Source organism: Pteropus alecto, unplaced genomic scaffold (genome assembly GCF_000325575.1).
Source record: "Pteropus alecto unplaced genomic scaffold, ASM32557v1 scaffold105, whole genome shotgun sequence".
NCBI lineage: Eukaryota > Metazoa > Chordata > Mammalia > Chiroptera > Pteropodidae > Pteropus > Pteropus alecto.
This window is the reverse complement of record NW_006436294.1, coordinates 365,383-389,135: the sequence shown is the minus strand read 5'-3', so window position 1 is coordinate 389,135 and position 23,753 is coordinate 365,383. Positions and strand designations below refer to the sequence as shown.

General features: G+C 46.3%; 1 protein-coding gene and 1 pseudogene across 2 annotated transcripts in view; both read left to right on the top strand.

Moving 5' to 3' along the window:
• Positions 1-23,753, top strand: part of ASAP1 (ArfGAP with SH3 domain, ankyrin repeat and PH domain 1) — a 259,462-nt gene that overhangs the window by 29,637 nt on the left and 206,072 nt on the right. The window lies entirely within an intron of this gene.
• LOC112480544 lies at positions 5,661-14,279 on the top strand (annotated as a pseudogene).

Sequence of the window (23,753 nt, the reverse complement as noted above, 5' to 3'; positions counted from 1 at the left end):
CCGGCCCGGCCGTGGGACCCCGCGCTGCCTCGTTGGCGGTTAGGTTGTCTTAGTGTCTGAGCTGGGGAGGAAGGGATTGTTGGGGGCCGGGGAGCCACACCCCCTCCGGGACCCCCGCCCTGTCCCGGCTCCCAGGTGAATGCGGGACCTCGGATGTGCAGACCCCCGCCCCACTTGTCCGAGCTCCGACCCCCTGGGGCTGGAGCTGGGGAGAGGACTGAGCGAGGTCTGGACACCGCCAAGAGGAAGAGGGTAGCCCTCTCTCCTATCTTGCGCTCTTCCTGGGGTGCCAGGCAGTCTTCCCGGCGCTTTCCGCATCATTGTGACTCTCATAACCCGCGAAGTAGGTGGTGTCAGGCCACTGAGGGCAGAGGGAGGCTAAGCAATATGGCCAAGGTCACCAGCGAGGGACAGGAAGATAATCAGTGAAACCACCTCTCCGTGGCCCGGCAGGCTTAGCTGTATAGGCAAAGGACGTGGAAAAATCCTAAAGGAATGAGAAGGAACTCATTCTGGGACAGCCTCCACCCCAGGATTCCTCTCCTCTAGTCCCAGTGCCTAAAGCCCTGGGTGGAAAGAGATCTATGCAGACAGGTCTCCCCGTCACCCCACCCCGCCCCCCCAAATCCTCCGAGGGTTTGGTTATGCTGGAGGCTGCTGCGCCAGCAGGACCTGCCCGCACAGCTCTCATAAGCTGGGCACGGAGACCTGAGGCCGATGCTGCCTGGAAGACGGGAGCAGGGAGGCCTGGGGCTGCAGGAAGACCAGCTCCTCCTATCTAGACCCTCCAGGGACCCGGCGTGGGTGTCTGGGGACAGGGCCAAGGGCATAGCCATTTCCTTTAGAATTGTGAGTGAATTAGTGATAGGGCAAGGTGGTGGGTAAAGAGGAACCCACAAACCCAAGAGCTGTGGAAGCCACTGAACCTCAATGAAAATAGGACATTTGTCCTGGAACTCTGCATTATCTGTAAGTGCCATAAAGCACCACTCCTCTCCAGACAAGCCAAACCTATTTCAGCAGAAAAAGACAGCATTGAGGGAAGTTAGAAAGGCAGAGCGTTTTCTCTGGGTGGATTATCATGTCGTTGGTTGGTTTGAGGTTTGGGGAGCTCTTTCTGATTTAAGATGGCCATGGCCAGCCCTCTGTAATACGAAGAAGCTCGGGCTTCTGTAGGCAGATTGCTCTTGATACGGGGCTTTAATACTTGCAGACCAGGTTACAGGTAGAACTGGTATTCTGAAGCACAGGGGCCCTAAATTATAGGAGCAGAGAGATTTCTGGTGGTACTGGGTCCCATCTTACCTGCAAATTAGTCTGAACATTTTATGCTCGGTGAGGATGCTTCTAGGGTTCTTTCTAAAGTTAATGTTGGGTTATGGAACTGAATATTGAAATTCAGTGAGAGAAATGTTACCTAACTGGGCTTGCCTGAAGCCAGAGGTAATTTTTTTTTTTTTTTTTGGTTTTCTTTGTGAACTGTCAGTCTGTTGCATTGGCCTGATGCTTAGTGTCCGGGATTAAATGGAGTTGCCAGGCATTGCACCCCACGATGTGTCTTTCCTTCACTTAATTGTGATAAATTGAAACATGCTGATATAGGAGCATTTTGCATTCTTTTTTCTGTACTAATTGTATGTGCCTCTAAACGATGTGACATTGATTAGACTGAGCAGTTATTTTCCTTCCAGATAACTTCTTCAGCGCCTGCTAATGGAGCTGTCAGTTATTTTAACTTTCCCTTTCTGCACGTTCAGATAGTGTTACTGTATTCTATTTGGGTGGGGTGCGATAAGGGTAAGTAGTTGGTGATGCTATTTGTAGGGGTATGTGCCCATCTTTTGCAGAAACGCCAAGAGATAGGATTAATGTTAAATTACTTGCAGCTGCTCTTGATCTTAGTTGGGGTAACTAAATTTAAAAGCAAATGCAAGAGATGCTATTGTGTGTGTGTGTATGTGTGTGTTAGGAATACTGTTTTGCAAGGTTTGGTAGAAAAATAGATCCAATCGTAATACAAATGTGGTCACTTATGAACTTGAGAAGGAATTGGAAGTTCAAAATTCCAGAAGTTCAAAAGTGTTGTGTTAGAGTACGTTGATAATACTCATGTTCTCAAAAATGTAACAATAAATGTTTCACTCAGAATGGCACAGTAATTTGGTAATTCTTTTTCTGAACTTGAGTACAGTACTGGTCAAGAAGTCATTGTCCCCAATTTGTATCTTTTAACTCCTGAATCATGATGCATCAGTGGACCCATGAGTGTGAGTGACTTTTGCATAAATGTGAAATAAACCTTTTAATTTCTTATTGATCACCACCACAGCTGAATTTATATTTTCCCCCAAAGCTTATATGGAAGGGGCACATTATCATAAATATCTTAAGTGGTTAAGAGTTCAGGTCTTAAAAAATATGAAGGTTAAGGTTATTACCTTCGAAATATAAGAAACTTTCGGGGCAAACCACAAAATCTTGTTGGCATATGTTTCACAAGTGAGATACTTGGAAACTTTAAGAATGCTGTTTGTGTTATCTTGTGGTTATTCTTAGGAATAGAACTTTTGGGTACTTTTTTGGTGATGTGGAAACTCAGGAATAGGAATTAATTTTGGCAGCTTGGAATTCTTTCTTTTTAAAAACTCTTTTCTAGTTCTAGTAATTAAATGTCTTCCTGTTCATTTACTAACTTTTTTGCTCTTTGGAGTCCTAATTAATATGCGTAAGTCTCAACCAAAAAGCTGTGCTAGAGCTCCAAGCTTGGAATCCCAATTTAACCCACTCTCTCCCTTTGCTGTGTCTCATTGGCAAAGAGTGGGCCGTGCTTCACAGATAGTGCTTTTTTTGAAATCTCTCTGTGATGAGCACTCTAGGGTCAGAAATACGTGGTAAAAGTGGCAAAGAGTTTACTTCCGGGCTTCACCTTTGGGGGTGTAGGGCCCCCCTGTGACTCTGGGAGTCATGACGTGGCTGGCATACACTGAGTGGCTGCCTTTGGGAAGCAGGAGTGGCTTGGCTGCCAAGGTTTCATCCTGGTGTGTGAGTGTTTTCCAAGCAAAAAGCCAGTGTTTTGCTTATTCAGCAACCAAAGCAGACCGACGTGCACTGTGTTACTCGTGACCATTTGGTAGTAATGAGTAAATGACTAGGAGGCCAGGAGAAGACAGTTTTCCCGAGGGAAGCAGGCGCAGGAATTCCTGGACCACTTAGACTGGTCAGTACTGAGTGCTTGGTGAAAGGGAGAATTCAGTGAAGGTTCACCTGGTTATTTAGTGCTCAGTTGGCACTTTATCCTTGGTGACGATGGAGGAGGTGTGTTCTCATTTACTGAGCACCTGTCCTGTGCCAGGCCCATCGTGGGCAGACAGTTGTTATCTCCATTTTACAGAGAAGAAAACTGAGGCCTAGGGATTGAGTTGTTTGTCTCCAGGGTGAAATGGCTAGTAAGTAAATGGAGTTGGGAAACCCTTAAGCAGTCAAGATAGAAAATAGATGTTCTAAGTGTCTACCAAGACCTATTTCAGTGGCTTTGCAGAGAACGTCGGAGACTTCACTTTCGTGGTACCTTCTAATTTTGGTCTCATGAAATAGAGGTGCCTAAATTCCCAAGTGGCTTAGTTTTCCTTATGTTCACGTTCCTTGCAGTTCTAAAGTATAATACTTAAATATACTGTTTTCCCCCATGCTTTCAAAGGTTTGGTTATGGGTTTTCAGATTCAAATGCGGGAACTTATTTGGGCCTAATTTAGGAACTGCATTTACCCAACGCATTTTTGACCTGCTGTGCGCAAGTCACTTTGAGGTATTGGGTTGTTATCTGAATTGGTTGTGGAGAAACTAATCCTCTTTGAGAAAGAGGTAAACAAGGCTGTCACTCTTAAGGTAGAAAGGGACAGTTCATAGGAAGTAACGTAGAACATTCACCCTAGCAATACAAGTGAAATCACTCAAAATATCCAGTGAATATACACACGATCCAGCGCCTGTTCGTGCCCAGCAGCGTGCTGGGCCCTGGGGGTGCGCAGGTGAACCACCTTGCCCTCGAGAAGTACACGGTCTAAATTTTCTTAAGGGGGCTGACAACCATGTGTGGGTCCTGCATCAGAGGCTCGCATGTCCTAATGTATGCAGGTGATGTGTTCGGTCCTTTCTGATGGCATAGAAATGTTTGGCCGAATTAAGAAATGAGTGAAAGTGTGGAATGTAGATTCGTAATCAAGATTTCTGTGGTAATAACAGTAGTTACCAGTTGTCAGTGTTCCTACAATGCGCAAGCCCTATTCATGCTGTTATTTAATGCTTACATTCACCCTACCATTATCGTTGACCCGCCTCTTACAACAGTTAAGTCTTTGCCCAAGGTCACACCAACAGTAATTAGTGGGTTTGGGAATTAATCCCAAATTAGTGGATTTGGGAATTAATCCTAATTTCTATGGCATCTCTGTGCGTACCAGTCAGACTTCAACTGCATTTGCTCGCTCTCCATGTAAGTTTTAGTTTTTCTCCATGTTCTTTTGGGCTTCTTCTTCCATGCTGATGACTAGAGGTTATCAGTCTTTGGCAAATGCTGTCAGGTCCTCCGGTGTTGTTCACTGACTCGCACGGGGACCTCTGTGGGCGGGGCTGGAGGTCCGATCTTGTTCACTGGCTCCCAGTGCGAGAAGGCAAGAGCATTACTTCTCTGAAATGTTGAAAGCTGATAAGCGTAATAGGAGGTGCTTCTTTATACAGCAGCTGCTAAACTTGGTTGCAGTCTTAAAGAAAAACTAGTCTCAGGAGCGGTTTCGATAAAATCAGGGTTGGTCCTGCGCATTGCTTAAGGTAAAGAAAATGCGCTTTGTTTGTCCCTGATCCCTTGAGACAAAACAACAAAAGGCGAACATGCCTTCCATTGATACCACTGTCCCACGTAGGATTCTGGGCTCTGTGACCCAACCCTGTGACCCAATCCACAGGCACTTGGGGTGAGCTTTTTAGGACAGAATCAGCAAAGGTCAGTGAAGGAAACATATATTTGCCTGCAAAGAGAGAAGGAAACTTCTTGTTTGTTGTACTCAAGCTCTTTCTAAAACAAACTTGTTAGTGGGGTATTCTAAGCTAGTGCTGTTTGCCTTCTGTGTACACCTTCAGGGTTTGAAAAGCATTGTCCATAGCTACCATCTGATACACCCTCTGTCTCATAGCTTTCTGTCACTCTCTTACAGATGAATAAACCAGGGCTCAGAGACGAGACTGAAGACGGGAGGGAAATTAGGCAGGGATTTGAATTTCCAGGTCTCCTGACTCCTAGCCCAGGCTCTTAGCCGTCTGCTGCCAGACAGCTATGGAAGCTGCTTTTACTGGTGGGGGTAATTTCTCTCTAGAAATTGCTTCCAAGTTGGAGGGGTGGACAGTAAACCTGGGTTTAGGAACCTCCAATGCTAGCCAGTATGCTGTGTCTCACAAGACATACCATGATGCTACACGAGGCCACAGCAGGCTTCACTGATGTTGGGCTAAGAGCCTTTCATTAGAAGCATTTGTGGACGTTAAGACACTATCCAGACCTTTGCCTTCATGTCTGTGAGTCAAGGGAGCCTCAGAGAGGTGGTTTCCATTTACGTAACCTAGTTATTTGGGGACTAGAGCCAGACCTTGGCCTTAGCCATTCCGACATGTATCATTTAAGCCTGAGTAAGTGATGGGTGAGCGATCACTTTGCATCTGAGCCTCAGTTTCCTCAATTGATAAATGGCATTGTTTTGAGATAATGCATGTGAGACACTCATCAGGTGACTTCATTACTGGTGAAGTGTGGCCCTATGAATGACAAGGTCTGACCAGTCACATTCGTCAGCGCTCCTCCTGTGGGGTGGGGAGGAAGGAGGTGAGGAGCATTCCTTGATGGGGATATGGGCAGGTTCTCCACTCTGGACCAGTGGCGACATTTGGCTTGAGGAGGAAGATGTTTTCTTGCCTAGGTTAATTGCAGTCCTCCTGTGGTCTGGTATATGTCACACAGGTCACTGAACCCTACTGCATCTCTCAGTTCCCTCCCAGGGATTGTACCTACCTCTTAGTGAGTCAGTACATGTAAAGTGCTTACAACAGTGATTGGTGTGGTAAGTGCTCAATAAATGATTATTTTTATCCTCATTGCGTTTTCCATGTGTTATTATTGGATTAGTCCTTTAAATATGTAACTGTGAGGACAAGACTTGGTAGACACATTTTGGAAGGGTAGGTGATGAAGTCAGATGACGGAGTCAGCTGTGTGCCTTCGAGGCCCTGGACAGTGGAGGCACAGAGGGGACTAGAGGGATGACTGTGGTAGCCTGAAGCACTTTGACCATTGGGGGTTATGGTCAAAGCCAACTTAATCTGAAATAGACCCTCAACTCAGTTTTACTATATACTCAGCCCTTGGTGAGTGCTACTCTGAAGCGAGGGAACCAGTGACCAGTGCTGCCCCCTCTGACTCAGGCCAGCCCAGTTGACTCTGCCGTTGCAACCTCATTGTTTGTGTTTACTTGTGTCACTGCTGATTCTTTCTGTGTCCGTCCCCTCCAACCCCCTCTACCATGTCCCCTCCATCGGTGTGTCAAAGCCAGGACAGCGCTGGCACTTTGGATTTCTGCTGGGCCTCTGGGGTAAGAAGCCACATTCTCTGTCACATAATAAATGCAGGTATTCGATTGTGGTTATTTGTGGGGAGGTGCAGGGGGAAGCATTTATGCCTTGGCCCTGACTGGGACAGAGCGTGGCAGCCAGGTTGTGCGCTTTCCTGATTAGAGCCTGAAGCACTGAGACCACAAGGAATTCTGTTTGGGTTTGGAGGCAAGCCCCTTAAAGTGAAAAGGATCTGTCTTTGGATTTGCATCTCTCTGTGCCTTGTGATGTCTTTTCAGCGTCAGTAGGATGAGCCTTAATTATTTGTGGGGCAGGGGTCGGGTCAGACCTGGAGGCCCTTGATCCCACTGGGTCTTAACAGACTCACGTGGGCTGTTCCGGCCCAGAGCATGTCCTGAGCAGCCTTGCGTCGTGGCGCCGTTTGTGGTCACTTACGTAAGAACAGAATTTCAATGCCAAGGCTATGGTATAATTTTCCCAAGAGAGCTGGAATATATGTCTCTTTGATAAGACAGTACCCAGTTTAGCCACCCAGAAGCTAGGAAAACAAAATCAGAACCTCATATGCCAGAGAGGTAAAGCCCAAAAAACATTTGCATTTTGGTACCAACTCTTCCAGAAAGCGGAGTTGGCTAAGTCGAGCTAGGCCCTCCCTTTCCCCCCAGACGCGCTCTGGATGAAGATGTAAGCTCTTTCCATTATGAATTCAGCCTGGCTGTCTTGTGTTTCCGTAGCATTGTGCTTAGGGGCTAGGGCAAGCGTGGCCGTGTCCCCGCCATGCCCAGCCCAGCACCTGCCACGATGACTGTGTTGTTGTGGAATAAACTTGACAGAGCTGCGAGGAGCCTTCGAGACCACCTCGTCCAACTCCTCCTCCTATGGATGAGGAGACCGAGGCCAGAACACCCCAGGGTGTTAGGCTCCTTTGTTGTAAGTAACAGGTTCTACTACCCACAGCAAAACAGAATACAGCTAATTCAGGCCAAACGAGGGTTTATTGGAAAGACTCATGGGGATATTTAATAGAACATGAGTAGAAGGAAATGAGGGTGTCCTCTTCTGGGGACATGGCAGAGGATGGCAGACCTGGCCCTCCATGCCCCTAAGCTCTGGTCCCCATACCAGCTGAATCTGAGGGAGGATCGGATTGGCCCAGCTTGGGTGAGGCGGTCGCTTTGGCCAGCTGGTGGAATTACCTGATGCACAGGACTATGTCCCTTCAGCAGGGACAGGGGTGGGTGGGTGATGGAGTGATCCTCAGAAAAGGGTAAGAAGAGAGGGAAGCACCTTCTCTGTCCACCGGGACCACGCCTGGAGCTAGGCTCTGGGTCTTCTGGCCCCGTCATCTTCGTCCTTTGGAGTGAGAGCTGAGTGGAGAAGACACTACCCCACGGCTCGTCAGGAGAGCCGGTGGGGAAGGTGAGGCAGCCATGCACCCGGGGCTCTGGGAGGATGTTAGGGTCTCTGCCCTCCTCACTGCAGCCTCCCTTCGACTTTGCCACCCTGTGTTCATTTGGGACACTTTGAAGGGCTGCGGTCAGAGCGTTGTGGCTTTCCTGACGGCTTGTGGCTTTCCTGACGGGGTCAACAAAGACCCGCAGTCCACAGGGTGTGGTCAGAGCAGAAACTCCCCATTGCCATTTCAACCCACAGTGAGGACACGATGCTCAAAAATAACCTCCATAGGTACTGGGGGTGATGGAGGACTCGGTGGGGAAACAGGCTCCGTTTGGGAAGTTTTCTGGTTTGATTGGTTTTCTCTCAGTGTCAAACAGCAGAAAACGCTTAAAAGTCTGACGAGGGCTGACAGCTTTCCTTCTGTTAGGTGGCTTCTTCACTGACCAAGCTACACACAAAATACAATTTGAGCATCTTCATTGTTTTGAAACGTGGGGAGTCTCCCTTTATGTTTCATTAATCATTTTTTTATGAAGCCCATTTCCTTTTCCTTGTAATGTTTAGTCACATTGATAGCACTTACATAAAATGAGATACTCCTTATTTCCACAAAGTGCAAATCAAAATAAGCGTTCACTGCTAGTCCAGCAGCTGCTGCCGCTTTCATATTTCTCATAGTAGTGCAAGTGAATGAACGCACGGCCTCCCTGTAAATGTAGTGGTGCCAAGTCATCTGCCGCTGTCGCCGTCCCCAGGCTTCTGCATTTTGTGTGTAAGAGTGAACAAATTCAGAATCCACCAGTAGGACAGTTAAGCACCTACTCTGCGCTTGGTGCCATGCTGGGTGCCCTACACACATCATCTCGTTTAATGCAATCCTTCCGGCAGCTCTGCAGGGCTGGGGCTCTCTCCCCATTTCACAGATGACGAGCTAGGCTTAGAAAGGGTTTGGCCCAATCCATACCTCAGACTTGTTCTCAAGAAAAATGCTCGATGTCATGAATAGAATGGTAATGGGACCAAACCATCAGGAACTTGGCTTCAGCTGAAGCCTGAGACATTTAGGTTAGAGTTGAGTCAGAACTTCCTGACAGGGAATTAAATGCCAGCCGGATGGCCACGGACGCAGCATTTTTCCTCCTCTGATTTTAGGATAATTTTGTCATTGATTGACTAATGAACTAAATTACGGACTTACTCATGTTCATACATGTTTTCACTTCAGTAGATTTAGATTGTAAGAACTTCAGGTCCATGGATGCCCCTGCTTTTCTTTTTCTTACCTAGTTGGCACTCATAAATTTGACTAAAATAATGAGGATTATAGTGAAACTGCATTTGATTTATAATGGTTTTCCAAATAGTGCTGTCTGCATCTCTGGACTTCAGTTGTGTGCCTACTGAGGGCGCAGAACAATTGGAAAAACCCTCAGTTACTAAATTTCCCGAAGGCCGTGCCATAGGTTTGTGGCAGACCCAGATCCCGAGCCAGATTCTGGGTCTGCCCTGTCGGCGTCTGCGGCCTGCAGTCTTTCTCTGGCTTGGCTGTTTCAGGGGCAGTGAGAGCTCTCACTTGTTTGAGCCCCAGCCCTGTGCTGCCTCCTTTATATAGGTTATTGCTAATGCTCATGTCACCCAGCCGGTATGTGATGGACTGGGGGGATCAAGCCTAGTTCTGGGGGCTCCATAGCCTGCACCCCGCTTCTACCACCCTTCCCCTGGGAGTCACATCAGTGTTTACTTTCTCGATGGAAACAAACACATATACACACACAAACAGGACACATCTGCCAGTGGAAAAGGAAGGCATTTTTCCCTCCTGATTTGTTTCCTTTAAGTCGAGTGGGAGGCATTTAAATTTAGATAATGTGTGTCTGTGGTCTGGGCAGCCATTTATTTCATGATGCGGTATTGGAGGAGTTAATGAGAGCATTGATGTTTCAGAGTTGGCCTCCGATTTTCCTTTACGAATGGTTAAGGAACAAATCACGTGATTTTATTAGCAGCTGTGCTCTCGGTTCACCCTCCAACATCGTGACAATTTACAACGCGCTCTCCTACGTCTTGTCCCGTCCTATCCACACAAGACTCTGTGAGGCAACAGAGCCACCGTTCCCTCATCTGACACGACGAGAAAACGGACTCAAAAGTTAACGACGACTTATCAAAGGTCACAAGACTGGAAAAGGAGCACGCCGAAGCTCGAGGTCAGTGCTGCCGTTTAGTCGCATGTGTTATATCACGCGCACACACGCGCACACACACTCAGAATAAGTCCCATGTGAAAGAGACAGAACTGTGAGATATTTGGTCAAATAATTTTTAACTTAAAGAATACCTTTTGAATAATAATTAAAAAAAAAAACAAAAAACATCGCACGATTCGAAATGGGGCGGATGACATGGACCAGGAAGAAACTACCAACACCATAGAAGAGCCCTTGGATCTCATCAGGGTCAGCCTGGATGAGCGAATTTATGTGAAAATGAGAAATAACAGAGCTTCGAGGTAGATTACATGCTTATGATCAACATTTAAATATGATATTGGGAGATGTGGAAGAAACTGACGACTGTAGAAACTGATGAAGAAACATATGAAGAGATATACACATCAGCAAAATGGAATATTGCGAGGGCGTTGTCCGGGAAGATGGTGTCGTACTAGTTGCCCCTCCATTGAGAGTTGGCTGAAACAAAGAATTTATCCTGTGTAGAAAATAGGAGACTTTGTATGGTTGCTTCTTTAAATGTAGAAGTCAAAAGAGAAACCTGCAGAGATTTTGATATTAAGAAATGACCAAGGATTCTTCCTTCCACTCCTGAAATCAGTTAATATGCTGATGACTCACAAATTCTTAAGCTAAATGCCATTTTTATTTTTCTCTCACCCTTCCAATAAATGTGATCACTGAGATTCAACACTCTTTTTCAGGAGTTGATTTGCTCCATTGCTTTTTCAGACAATTTGATTTTTTTAAATTTAAATTAAATTTGATGTTTCCCTTTTTGATTTTTTTAAATAAAAAAAAATTTCAGAAAACCATTTTATTATTGGATAATTTTGTGGTACCCTGCACTGTTAGAGTCCCCCGTGCGCGTTCATGTCCCTTTCCTAATCCCTTTTTTCTCAGTAGTTCAGCCCAGTGCTTTTTCTCTTGGCGCATGTTTACCTTTTACACATACAGAAAAGTTGAGAGACCAGTGTGAATTGCCAGGCACCTGTCAACCAGCTTCAACAGGGATGCACTTTGGCCAGTCTGGTGTTCATCTCTACCCCCACCCCTCGTTCTTTTATCTCAGACATTGTTTTATCTCGTCCATAAATATTTTATAGACTCGAAAATAAAAAAAACGGCTGAACCACATACCATGATCATATCAAAAAAACGAACACTTGCTCATCTCATCAGTCAATGTTCAGTTCCCCAGTTGCCTATTTTTTTTAATGATTTGTTCAAATCGGGATCCAGATGAGATCTTTATGTTGGAACTGACTGATATATATTTAAAATCTCTTAAATCTCTGGTACCCCCTCTTTTTTCTTGTTCCCCCTGCCCCCTTGTAATTTGTTGAAGAAATGGGTTGTTAGTCCTGAGTTTCCAAGTCTGGATAGTTTTGATTGCATCTTTCTGGTGTCATGTAACATGCTATAATCTGTTCTTAACATACTTGTGTTCCTAACAGTTTTTTTCATATGAAAAATAAAAGGGATTTTATTTACAACAAAGTATTCCCTTTGTAAAAAAACTAGGATAAGCATAAAAAAGAAAATTCAAAAGTCATCCCTTATCCTACCAGCTAGAGATAGCCACCACTCTCACTCCACGTATTTCTTCCAGGTAGATCCATATTCTGCTTATTTTTTGAACACACCGCGAACATTTTCCATATTAAAAAGCCTTCAATGACGTTCGCTAAGGCGTGTTGCTGTATTAATGGCATGTCCCTCCTCCCCTTAACTTGCCCCCAACTGAGGAAGTTGGCTCAGCAGTTTCCCCAAAGGAGGACCCATGGTTGCGAGAGAACCGTGACTGTCTGAGTAGCCGTTGTTATCTGCACGCTCGTTGATAGATTCTTAGAGGAGTAGAATTATTGGGTCAAAAGCCAGGTGTATTTATAAATGTCTGGCATATTTGTCATCTTGCCCTGGGCAGCCTGTGAAAGGGTTTTCCCACAGGGGCAGCTTTGAGTAAGGCCTTGACTAAAAAGTTGCTCCAAAGGAAAACAAGGTGGACTTTGGGTGTGCTGGTGTGCTGGAAGGTGCTGTGAGGCGAAGTGGGGAAAGGAATGAGCATGGGCGTTTGCAGACAGCTGAGCGGAGTGGCGAGTTGAGAGCCACTGTCATCTCAGTGTCACGGGGATGTGGGCAGCTCTGCCTGGTCAGCCCACAGGCCCCTCAGTGGTGACTTCTTACCAGGGAGATCAGTTTGTTAAGGCCTGTGCCCGGAACATTTACTAGGAAGAGGGAGGTGGTTAGTCATCAGACACAGAGTCTGTGGGACAACTAGCCAGGGTGTCACCTGGCCTGGCCCGGCCCGGCCCTGGTTAGCTCCTCTGCTTTCATTTCCCCTGCCAACTCCATAGGCCATTTCTTCCGGTGAGAGACTCCTTTGGTTAGTAGATTATCTTTTGCAGATCCAAGTACTGCCACATCATTCGCATGTGGTTGTGAGTTAGCTAGTTAGAGTGTTTCCTACTTAACCCTTGGTTGAGAAGTGGGGGGCGGGGGGGTGTTTTCAGGAGGGAGCCCCTCTACAAGGGAGGCCAGCTAAGGCCAAGTGGAGGAGGAGAAGGCGTCAAAAGCAGCTTGAACTTCTTTTTTATGAGAGTTGGCACATTTTTTGAAGCCAAGTCATTTTTCAGACGTCCCCCAGTTGGCCCTTGGCTAGGGAGAGCCCAGTCACTTTGTCATGTGAGTTTGTTATATTATGCATTTGTAAGGAGGCTTTCCCAGCGAACCTGGAAACTGGAAGCCAGTGCTTTCTCTTGGTTCCTAAGGTATCTGAGAGACCCATTCCTGAGGCTGAGATTTCCCCTGAGGATGTGGTAAGGCATCACAAGCGTCAAGGTCCTACAGCCATGCGCACTTCTTACAGTGCGTGGCGTCCTGACCCAGCAGAGCCGGGGCATCCAGGCCTTGTGGGGTCACATCGTGGAAACAGACTCAGAGAGGTACCAGGTGCTCGACATATATTGTATCATTTGATCCTCACAGCAGATCTGCGATGTAACACTTAACTTTTCAGATGAGGAGCCTGCGGCTTGGTGGTGGGCAGTTTCCTGGCTCAGGTTATACTCCTGAAAGGAAAGTGCCAAGGTCCACGCTAAGATCTGCTTCTAGCTCCCCGCTCCCAGCCGCTCTGCTTGCATTTCTGACCCAAGATCCCACGATTACTGCTAAGTCGAGTCTGCTCATGGTGCTAGACACGGTGGGCGCTTCACCCACGCTCACCCTTACAAGCATGAGTAATGGGCAGGAACTTGACATTGTGACTCTTGAATCATACATCCATTGCGGGGAGCAGCATGGCCTTCCTGGTGCCCTGAGCCTACCCAGGCATGCTGTGGGTGGTGGGCGTGCTTTCCTCTGGAGCTGTCATTCGTGTTGAGTACCAAATTCACTTCCTGCTATAATTCATCATGTCACTTGACTTAGTGACTTAGTTTTTATCTGATAGTACCTCTGCAACCATGTGGCAGTACTAAATCACACTAAATATTGGTTAGAAAAAATAAAAAACACCACTCCTCAACACCCTTCCTCCCCCCAAAATAAACCTCATATTTTACTGTGAAACCTTCTGGAAATGTTTCAGCATTCATTACCGTGTCTGAAGAAGCATTCAGGAGCCATTATAATATTATACTAGCCACAATTTGTAAAGCTTCTCTTTGGAGCCTAGTACTGTATTAAGTTCTTCATATATTTCTAATCCTTAAAACCGCTTTGCAAGAGTTTCTCCACTTTGTAGGGAGAGGATAGATGTTTAGAGAAGATCAGTGAGTGTCCACATGGTACAGCTGGTCTACGGCAGATCACTTCTGCTCTTCAAACCAGATCACTTCTGCGCTTCGATGTCACGTCATGGCCTTTGGCATTCTAGCTGGTTTAAAAAAAAAAATAAAGTTTCAAACCAGATCACTTCTGCTCTTCAATGTCACGTCATGGCCTTTGGCATTCTAGCCGGTTTAAAAAAAAAAAAAGTTGACATGGAATGAAAATTCACGTCTTTAAATCCATAGTTTAAAAATATATGAACATTTTATGCACAGAGTACAAGAGTATGAATACCACCAGTATTATTCATCAGATATTTCATTTCTGCCAGTGATCTTCCCCCTGGAAATGTAAGCAGCGTGAAGGGAGGTAGATTTGCTCCACACCCAGCATGAATTGTTACCCAGAGTGAGTTAATTTGTGTTTGTTTCTGAAGCGGCAGTGGTTGCTTCCTGAGGGCCTAACCTTGTTTGACTCTCTTGTCATGGGATAAATTGCTATGTTCGTCTGTCTGCTAACTCAGAGAGGACCGAGTGGCTTTTCATTCCCTGGGAAGGTCCCCTTGGCCTTGGAGCCACCCATTCTTTCTCACGACTGTGTGATGCTTGGGCAACAGTAAATTGTGTGGGGTCACTCCTTTCTCCAGCCAGCTGAGCCTTTTCCCGTAGAACCCACTGTGTCGAGATGTTGCTTTCGAGTCTGTCGCATAACTGTTTTGAGGACAGGACTTTCCTTATTTGTTTGTTAATCTCCAAAGCCTGGGAGCCAGTAGAATGAACTCCATTTGAACAAATGAGTTCACATGCATGCACACGCACGCACGCACAAAAAAGCAGTGTGTGTGTGTGCGGGGACGGGGGAGGTGAGGAGGGGCTGTTGAATTTCGGCAAAGGTGAACCGTGGAAGAATTGGGACTACGGAGAGTCTGGGAGAAATATTGTCTGTAGGACTGACCAGGGGGGCCGGGGGTAGGAATTTCAGCACTTCTAAGAGTTCAAGGGAAATAATGTAAACTTGGCATTTCAGAGCCAGAAAGAGTCTTAGAGACAGTAGAGCTCATTTTCCAGATGACTGAGATTTCTCATCAGGGTGAGTTTGCAGCCACCACCCAATCAGGGCACAGAACCAGACAGATCTCTTTAAATTCGTGCTTTTATTGATTTAAACACTGATCATTGCACTGTGTTTTATGTTTTAAGTAACTGATTTTATGTTTGAGCTCTGAGATGGTTTTGTCGGAAAGGAAAAACAATTTAGAAAATTCTAGAAACTGAAGATCACTGCCTTCAAGTGGAAGAGCATTGCCTCACGCTGACCCTCGTAACAGCCACACTTACCGTCTGCCCCTTCCTCTTCCCCACTCCGCATTCTTAGTTATCTTCCCTGCGGCCCCTTTGCTCTGTTCAAGATGACTTGTAAATCTGCTGACTCTTGGAACTTGCTCTCCACAAAGAACTAAATTATCTGTCCACATCTTTTCCACAGCACAGTCCTTTAACAGATGAAAAGTTCCTGGTATCTTACATTTGTCTAGCGCAGTTTACAAAGAATTTCTGTGTGTTATCCTGCTTTGTGAGGTATGGATGAAGAGCCCATAGCTCAGAGAAGGTAACTTGGTTAAAAATCTCACAGAGTGAGTGCTGGTTAAGTGTTAATTCTTGGTGAGATGGCTAAGGAGCCCATGGCTTTTTCCATAACAAAGACCATATTTTTTTCCTTTAAAAATCTCCTTGATGAAGCCTCTGACTGTATTTGTTAAGTTAGAATTCTGGGAACTTGAGGATTTATTTCCTGCTTTCTCCCGGGGTGCCCACACAATGCCAAGATTGGGGGATAGGTGCTCCTATGGGTTGTTTCTCTTGTCTGCCCCGACCCTTGTCAGTCCAGCAGCTCCAATCCTGGAGCAGCACGCAGCAGAAAGAGCTGAGTAGCAGCTGTCCTGGGGGAAATTGCCAGGGAAGTCTGTGATTTATTGGAGACACGAGCTGGCCAGAGCAACAGCAGGGCATTAGCCCTGGTGTGGCTGGGAAGTGGGGATTGTCCTCATTTTGCAGCTGGGGAAACCCAGTCTCCGAGATGTCGTGCTCAGAAGGTGATGGAACCAAGGCCACTGCTACCCAGCACGCACACCTTCCACCACACCCCATCATGTGCTTCTAATAGCCGAAATGAAAAAAATTCCAGTTTTTGCGCATGACCGGCTAGAATCACTGGAGATATTGCAGAGCGTTTGCTGGGGTTGCTGTGGGCACTAAAGCTATTTGGGACTAGTTGGGATAATTATCTTTATTTTCTTGGCACACATGTGTTGCTGGCCGCTTTTCCTTGAACATTTCCTGTATGCATGGTACTTCGAGCGGCTAATTTTCATTGAGTGCTTGCTGTGTCAGATACCATTCTCACTTAAGTGCATCCACACATTTAAACCTCGCAATCACCCTTTAAGGTAGATGCTGTTTAGTGCCTGCCACTTACTAACTGCTATTTTGGTTAAGTTACTTAACCTCTCTGTGCCTGAGGTTCCGGCTCCCAGCATCAACTGTAAGTGGCTTTATTCTCAACTGTAGTTATTTATACTGCCTTGGTGCATGGGGCTGCCGTGAGGCCGAGGTGAGTGGATGAAATGAAGCATCGTGAACTCCTCAGGTGGTCTGATCCCCGGGGCCTCAGTGTGTGATCTAGAGCGAGCCACTTCGGCCCTCTGAGTCTGTTTCTTCATCTGTAAAATAGGTATGATAGTAACGAAAGGCCAAAATGAGATAATGGCTTCTGGGCGCCTTATGCTCTGCATTGGCACCCAGTAAATACTCAATATAAATGGTAGCTGTAAACTCTTGCCATCCCCATGGGGACCTGGTTTTCACCCTTTTACGTGTAGATTAGATTATAGGATCAAAGGGTCCTGTTGTAAGACTGGCCACTGGCTACTCTGTTCAAATTCAGGGGAGAAATTGTGAAAGGGAGAAATTTCAGCTCTGAGATAGAGGAAAGTTCAAAGATCATTATAAAAACCAAAGGAAATACAAGAAAACAGGCGTTACAGAGCTCTTGGAGAGGCTGCGGATGAGGTTCTGCCAGCCATTAGTACTTTAATTTTCGTGGGATGGAAGGAAGCCTTCCACTATCCCTCCAGACACACCCAGCTTTTATTGCCTGGTAGGACTGTATTTCTGTTTTAGTTCAGGCTGCTAAAACAAAATACTGTTGACATGGTGGCTCGTAAACGACAGGAATTTGTTTCTGACAATTCTGGGCACTGCAAGGCCAAGGTCAGGGTGCCAGCACGGTGGGATTCTGGTGAGATCTCCTTTCCGGGTTGTGGACGGCAGCCTCCTTGCATCCTCACATTCAGAGTGGGCGAGGGAGCTCTCTGGGATCCCTTTATAAGGGCACAAGTCTGTTCCTGAGAGCTCCACACACATGACATAATCACCTCCCAAAGCCCTCACCTTCAAATCCGGTCACTTGGGAGGTCAACGTTTCAACATAGGAACGTGGGGCAGTCGGGGAAAGGGGATACAGACCTTCATCCCATTGCGGTAACATTTTTTTGTTGTGTTAATTATCATGGACGTGTTAGGACTTGATTGTTTGGGGAGGACTAGCATGCTTAATCAGCATTCAGAATTTATAAATTATAATGGGTTATAAAGAGATACACTCTCTTTGTTACACTGTGAAGACATTTCTGGAAAAAAGGACAACATGTTGCATTGATTATCCATGAAGAATCAGAGGCAGGTGGTTGGTGGTATAAGAAATGAACCCAGTGGCCAGTTAATATAGGAATTATATCAGTTGGTATTTCTATAATCTTTTTGAAGCATGCATCATTCATTTAGAGTTAAGGTGATAGTTGTATTAACTAGATGCTAAAGCAAACTTTAAAAATGTAATTTAAGTTGGAAAACACATGAACACCTTTGAAAATATTTTGGACTCGATCCCATTCTTTTACCAGCCTGTGCCATTATTTTCTCCCTGTTGACTGGTTAAGCCTTTTTTTATTTGCTCACACAAGTTCTGGAATGAGCTTGCCTGGCTGCTTATCTTTTTGTCACTTCCTACTGTAGAGGTTCTCAAAGTATGGACTTGGGGTCTGTGGTGGTCCCAAGATCCTTTCAGGGGTCTCTGTGAGGTCAAAACTCTTTTCATAATAATACCAAGGCTGTATTTGCCCTTTTCACTCTTATTCTGTCGGAAATGTGTAGTGTTTTCCAGAGGCTACATGGTTTGTGATGGTGTGTGATGGTGTGATCCTCTGACAGCTGATTAATTGTGTGTGTGTGAGCGTGGACAGTTTTCTCTTACAGCCGTTATCAATAGATATTACCCACTTTCAAACAGTAACAAACTTTTGAGATTTCCTAATTTTTTAAGAACGTGCAGGGGTCCTGAGACCAAAGCTTGCGAGCCATTGCTCCGCTGGGCAGAGCCCTCTGCAGCAGGCAGGCCACCTCGGGCCATGGTGGAGAAGTCCCCACACATCAGGAGTCTGGCCTCGTCTGAGGTGCCTGCCCACCCTGGACAAAGAGCATCCGGGCTGTTTCTCCCAGCAGGGGGACACTGGACGAGGCAGCCACCGTGACCTCCATGTCCTGTACAGACCTCCACGCCTTTCCCTTTTCTTCATTCCGGAGGGCCTTTTCCTTCTGTGGATGCACATTGTATCTTGTTGAGGCGCAGCATCTTTTTTTTTTTTTTTTTGTGAAATGCATAATTAACACATAAAGAATTTGAAAACAAAAGGACAAGGGTATAGTGGAGCTGGATTCCTTCTGGCAGCTGTTTGGCAAGTTGTTTTCAGAATGAAAATAGGAATTGAGGAGTTAGCGATTTTCTTCAGAAATCCAATGATTCATCCGTGAGATGAAATGTTGGACATTGCAGTTTTCCTGGTGATTTTCACGACAACTTGAGAATTCTTCCATTGTGTGACTCTATCTTGGTCTGCGTGGTAGAATTTTAATGGCACTAACTGCTTTTCCAGACTCTTCACTCTTCCTCCTCCTCTCGGTGGTTTGCCGTGAAACCAACCCTTCACCCCTTTTCTTCTGGTCTGAAATTCTTCCTTCCTCTGACAGACATTAGAGGTGTGGACCACAGGGTTCTGTGTCAGCCTCCCTCTGATGAGAAGGAGGGATAGTTTGGAACCTGCACAAAGCCTCATCGGTTTCTGACAACTTACAATCCTTCTCAGTGAAGCCTCACCAAGGTTGGACACTCAAACCTGTGCCCTTGGCAAACATCAGGGCAGCTGGCACCTTCCATTTTTGTGGCTGAGATACAGGCCTGTCTCTAGACTAAAATATGCAGGATAACTCTGTCTTACTGGTGTAGTATTTATACTACTCAGTGCCTATTTAAAGAGCACGTGTGCTTCATTAAATATTCATTGAATGAATACATCAATCAGTGACCTCTTTCTCGCAGTGGGGGTCAGCTGGAGACTAGGGGAGCCCCCTCAGAGTGACATTTGTTAAGCAGCTGGGTGTCAGAGAAAGAGACAGCTACCACCAGGACTCCATCTCCCCTTTCTCGCCACAAGCCATTCTGCTCTGGCCCTAAATTTGCTTACCTCACTCAGCCGAACAAGGGCCCTGTGGGGAGTGAGCTCACCCTTCTTGGAGAAGGCAGGTTGGCGACATATTTTCATCTGACATGCCCCACGGAGCTCTCACCATCTTACGCTGAGAAATTACCACCGTCTCCCTCCCAGCTACACTTAGAACTCCTCACTGGGAGAAAACTGTATTCTCCATCTAGTGACTTTACAAGTATGTTTTAGTGCTGCATTTACGTTTGTGCCCTGAGTGAGCACTGGTCCGGCTGGCATATACCCTTGTTTGCGGTCAGTTCCAGGCAGTTAAAGCAGAGTGCCCACATGCCCTGCAACGTGTGGCTTCGTTTCTGTTTGCCTGAGTTCCTTACTGCAGGAACATATATGAACATATATGAGTGTGCATATATGTTGCTGGAACGCGCTGGCCCACAGCCAGGCCTTTCTCATTAGCACGTCAGTGCTAGTGAGTTGGTCTGATAAGCACCTTGGGGAGACCTTGACCCTGAAGAGATGAGATAGGACATAAGGAGGAGGTCCGTAGAGGCTGTTGTTTCTGGATGACTGTAGAGCAGGGAGGAGCAGATCCTACAGCCTCTGCCACTGCTTGGGCCATAGTATCTTCAGGGGGAAGAAAGAGAAGCTTGCATTTCTGTGGTTCTTTCCCATTTTGAGGGGTCGGTTGGGATATCCCCCCCCACCACCACCACACGCACACTTTATTCCTCTTTCTGATCCTGGTGGCATTGTGTGCAGCTGTCCTTGTTAACCAATGAGTACATTTGAGGCCCTGCACAGAGCTTTAGTGTAAGGGAGAGAGCTGGGACTTAAATTCGCTTCTCTTGACCCTCAACTCGGTTCTCTTTCTATTACCCCAGGACTGAAAGCTGGGGGTGGGGGGCAGACAGTGCCTGTTGTGGGCAGGTGAGGGGGATGCTCTAGCCGCTGGGTGAGTGATTCCCTCGAGCTGGCTCTGTGAGTTAAGTTTGCTGCCATATGTTTAGTTGCTGATGGCTTCTATGTGGGTGATTTTTCCAGGAGAATATAACTGTTTTTGTTTGTTTTTAAGAGCCAGTGATTTCCTATTAGAAACATTGTGGACTTTGATAAACAGACAAGCTGTGCATTTTTCCTTTGCATTGGCTGTTAAAAAAACCCATCATCTTTGGTAACATTTCTCAGGCCACCCACAGGGCATGTTTCAAGTCTCTTAAAGTAAGAGGGAAGCGCCCCATAATAGTCCATTTACTGCATTATTAATTTCAGTCGACTGCTATTTAATTATTGATATTTTATTGAAGGCTGGTTTGGCCAACAGAAGCAAGCAGCTTGTCTGGGAAGAGATCCTTTTGTTCCTCTCAGAGTAGGGTGTGAGTGCCGTTTTTGCTGTTTTCTTGTGGTGAGATGTGAGGGGATTTTCTCCTCTAACTGGAAATGTTTTGATAAAGAAATAGTTCCTCTTTAGTGTTCTGTGGTGGTTCGATTGGTGTTTTAACATTGTCCCAGCTCTTCTTTTTGGCTCTCACGTCTGGTATGGGTGCAGAATAAAATTCCCCATTCTGACTTTCTAGCATCTTTTACTGAAGATGCAAATAACAACTTTTTGGGGGGGAGTGATAACTAATATCGAGGCGAGGACTGTCAGAAGTGTTATGTTTCCCCTCGGTTGCCTTCACCATGCCTCTCCCAGATCATGAGAGTGTTGCAGGTTTTCTGACTCCTTCTGTCTCACATGATGATATGCTGACACCACTCATCCTGCCTCATTCTTAATTATTCCTCTTACGTGCCAAATCTGGCCATTGGAGGCATTCACCATGTATTAATTCCCTTAGGTTATTGCTCTGTCCTTATACAGCTTGTGCTGAATGTGTTTCATAGACCTAGGCCTGCGTTTCTCAAAGTATAATGTGCATTCAAGTCACTTGGGGAGTTTGTTAAAATGCCGATTCTGACTTAGTAGGTTTTGGGTAAGACGCAACAGTCTGCATTTCTAACAAGCTCTCGCGTGATGCCGCTGCTGGTCCGCAGTCCATACTATGACTAGCAAGGATGGGAAGCATTGATCAACCGCCTTACACGTGCGGACACATCTTTAACTTTGCCTTCTTCTCCCGTATGTTAAGTGTGAGGCTGGAATCATTGCCTGGGGTTGATTGATCATTCTTTTAGCACATTTATCTTGGGTCATACATGGGGGAGGCCTGCTTCTTTTCAGAGGGCTGCTTCTGAGGATGCTTTCTGCAGCGTTTTAAACCCAGGTGTCCGTTTCTGGTGGGCAGCGATCGGAGTTGAGTAGTCTCCACTGCATGCAGCTCACCTCCGTCCTAGACCTCGCTCCCCAAGTCTCACTTGGAAATTTCATTTCCCAGTGATTGACTTCAGAATCATACTTCAATAAGGTGCCTGGGGTTTGCACTTTTTTTTTTTAACATCCTGAAAACTTATTGCAAGTCGTTGGGCTGAGTCAGCAGCACCATCAAAGAAATAATAGTTTCCAACGTAACACTTGTGGAGGCTCAGCTTACAGGGTCGTTACCCCTGATATGTTCACAGGTCTTTCTTATGAGATGCCTTTCCCAGCTGACCTCTGGCTGTCTGTCTCAGAGTCATCAGTGGGGCGGATTGGGGAACACGTCGCCAGCAGAAAGGCAAAGTCAGACCCAGAATCTCCCTTCCAGCTCTTTATTTCCATGTGGGTGGTTGTGTACTCTCCAAACACTGTCGATTTCCGGGTTGGATCACAGTCTTTCCATATGCCAAGATACGTGAATGGGGCGATTCCTGTCATCCGCTTTGCCAGTTCTCGGTAGAAGTAAATGTGACCAACCTCGGTTTGAATCTCATGGACCTGAGTTTGGATCCTGGCTCGTTGCTCACTGTTTGTCGATTTACTGCCCCTCTGTATGCCTGAGTTTCTTTGAGCCTCACTTTTTCCATCTGTAAAATAGGGCCCATACACTGACCTTGTCGAATGAAAGGCCGAGATGAAATAGTGCCTGGTGGAGGGTCTGCTGCATGATAGGGGTCCAGTTAGTGGCCGCGCTGGTGGTGATGAAGGTGATCAGTGTCATCAGATGAAAATGAAGGGAACACAGGCCGAGATAACAGTGCGGGGACGATGCCACTCACGGGAGGGGAGGAAGGAGTGAGCTGGAAGCGTGGGTAGCTCTCTGGACTCCAGTTCGCCCTGAGAGGTGGCGAGAATAAGTCACCCAACTTTATGCTTCTCGTGTGAGTGACAGGGCAGTGTGACCAAAGAGAATTTTGGAAGAACGAGCAGAGGAAGGTGGTGAAGGAAAGGAGAGAGGCTTGCTCTCGTAAGGGAGAGGAGTGAAGATCTGGTGTGTAGTCGGTAATCTAAGGGAAAGTTTATTAATGAAGTACTTCATTAGTGGGGTGATCGTTCTTAGTCATGTTGCTATTTTATGACAGTGGGAAGACGCTGGTATTGGAGAGAGATGCCTGGTTTTCTCAGAGTCTAAAAAGGGATTATTTTTTTGTTGATGTCGTGGTATAAAAAGTACTTGAATACGGTACAGGGAGGCCAAAAGTGTGAAAGGAACATGAAATGTAAGAAATCTTCCGTTCATTTAGTGTTTTGTGTCCTCCAAACAGTTAAACAAAAGTTTATTTTGGTCACAGCTAGAAGTCATTTTTAAGCCGTCGGAGTGGAAAAATATCAAGATAACAGTAGTTGTGTTCAGATTTGGTTTCTCTTCTTCTGGTTTAAAAGTGGAGAAACGGACCGAATGCCTTCTCTCCTGAGCTCTAGCTGAATCGGAGTAGAGCGCAGGCGCGGCGTTTGGGGGGCCGTCTGCAGAACACGAATGCAGTGCCGGAGCTGGTGTCAGCGTTCCGACACGTGCTTTTCTCTTTCCATTACCCGGGGCGCAGACTTGATACACCTGACTTCTGTTACCTGGAAATGAAGGTATAACTCTTTCCGCGTGGGCCTCGGTAGCTTTCCGTGCTTTTCAGGGTACTGTCCATCCTCCTTAGCAGCCGCACCCAGCTGCCTGCCCTTCCCGCTGCTGGAGGAACAGAAGCAGCTCGAAAGCGTCATGCTGTTCACGGTCCCTTGCCTTCCCCCTTAGCAGGTGGTCACCACTCGTCTTCCTGGACAGAGCTCATGTCACCATCTTGAGGAGGCCCTTCCTAACTGTTGTCCCCTGTTC